Below are 2,192 nucleotides of genomic sequence, written 5' to 3'. Positions count from 1 at the left end.
GAAATATGTTAAGGTTGTAGGTCCACCTAATTGATCCAATGAATATAAAATTTAACAGATTAATCTAACAAGCAAGTTTTTCCATTTGAGGTTCTTCCTAAGTTAATTCGATATATACTCTCGAGCTATACTAAAATTATTATTATCAAGGAAATAGTATATCTCTCCAATCCAAAACTCGTGACAATAATGCATTAAGATCCGTGAATAACCTGTGTAACCAGATGAATCATGCCTATGTTTGTTGACACAAATTACCCTATCCACCATTTTGAATTCCTTTCCAATTCATCAACATAATTAATTTAATCTAAGAGATTATCATACTCTCAAGTTATAAGAATAAGCATAAGAGACACGTCTACTGCAACCTAATGACCATAATTACTTATCGTCATTATATTTTAATATCACTAAGTTCTCATGTAGATATGTCGGTAATAATTTATAGTCACCAATTTATACGTAATTATGCTCACTAATAATTTAATATGGGCAAGATCAAAATTGTTGTGACTTGATATATACTAGCTAATAACAATGGCTTTGCTAGAAATTCTAGCTAGAGAGGTAGCTTTCCCCAATGTAACTATTTTGTGCAGTTTAATATAGAAGGACTGGAGATTCCGAAAAGTTCCCCACACCTCTAGGTGGTTTTTGTTAAAAAAAAAAAAAAAAGAAGCTAATAACATGTGTGTTGGACGTGATTTATATGATTTCAATAAAATTATTACATTAAAATAATAAAATAAAATCTAAATTTAAATAAAAATTGCATCTTTAACTTGTTAAAACACATGCGAAATAGAGCTACGAGTAAGGGTTGAATGAAGTGAAGTAGTTGGCTGACTAGAATCATCATTATCTCAACTCCAATAAAAAAAGTTAGAGCAAATAATTCGGCATCATAAAGATACTTACTGAAGTTGTTATCCCAAATTTGCAAACCTGAGAAGTTGTCTCCCCAGTAAACAGAACCAGAGTTTTGGAGGCCACGAACCAGAGTTGATTGAAGAAGGAAGAAGATAGTGCTACAATGTATCTTTTAAGAGAAGGAAAATCGTGTTTTTATTTTTCAGCACTTTTAGCTATCCGCTGTATCTTTTAGTTAAGTTGTTTCTTGGTAGTTTAGTTTGTTAGCTTCAGTTTTTTTTCCTTTTTAACTTCTTAATTCTTGAAAGACAGATATTTTTCAGTTCCTTCTCCATCCTTCATTATAGACTTCTTTCTTGCTGCAAATCTTAACATTTTATCACTAGCGAATCAGAACCTCAATGAGCAATGCTCCAATTTTGCTAGCTTTGAAGATTTTGCAGGTATGACCTTAATGTCTTCTAAAAATTTAGATACATGCAGTGATGTGTGGATTATGGATAGTGGGGCATCAGCCGATATGTGCACCAATATTACAGTTTTTAGAACTTTAAATCCTCTTAATACTGAGGCATCCATAAAGTTACCTGATGGATCAATACAAAGGGTAAAATATACTGGAAATATTCATATCTCTGAAGAGATTGTCCTAATGAATGTTTTATACATATCCACTTTTTAAGTACAATTTACATTCAGTAAGTTATGTGAGGATGGATGTTTTAATGTAATCTTCACAAATAAGAATTACTTTGTGCAGGACCTTCAGACTAAGCAAGTGATGGTCATAGGTAAACAAGAAGGAAGATTGTATGTTCTATCTAGAGAGTCACAGTTGTGCCCAAAGGGAAACATTAAGACTACTGATGCACACAATAAGGCTGAAGGCTGTCTTACTGCAGGCAATGTTCACAAGTCTAAGCAGAAAACGAACAAAATGCTATGGCATAATAGGCTAGGACGTGCTAGCTTTGATGTATTGAAGCATACACACTTGTTTGACAATAAAATAGTAGAACAATTACAGTGTGAAGTCTATCTCTTACCAACTTTTAGTGAAGACGAGGAAATAGGGACACAACAACACTCTGAATTGAACATAGAGCATGTAGATAGAGACATCACACAAGAAAATGAAGTTGCAGACCTTAAAAAATCACATAGAGCTATGACTAGACCTCTCTAGAGGAAAGATTTTGTATGTTATAATGTTGATTCCTGCACACCTATTGAGGCTTACTCAACACACACACACGACCATTTTGTAGAAAACTTATCTAACATACAGGAGCCAAGGAGCTACTTAGAAGCCCAAAGAA

Source organism: Sesamum indicum, linkage group LG8 (genome assembly GCF_000512975.1).
Source record: "Sesamum indicum cultivar Zhongzhi No. 13 linkage group LG8, S_indicum_v1.0, whole genome shotgun sequence".
Lineage (NCBI taxonomy): Eukaryota > Viridiplantae > Streptophyta > Magnoliopsida > Lamiales > Pedaliaceae > Sesamum > Sesamum indicum.
The sequence above is the reverse complement of the archived record's forward strand: the minus strand, read 5'-3'. Positions refer to the sequence as shown.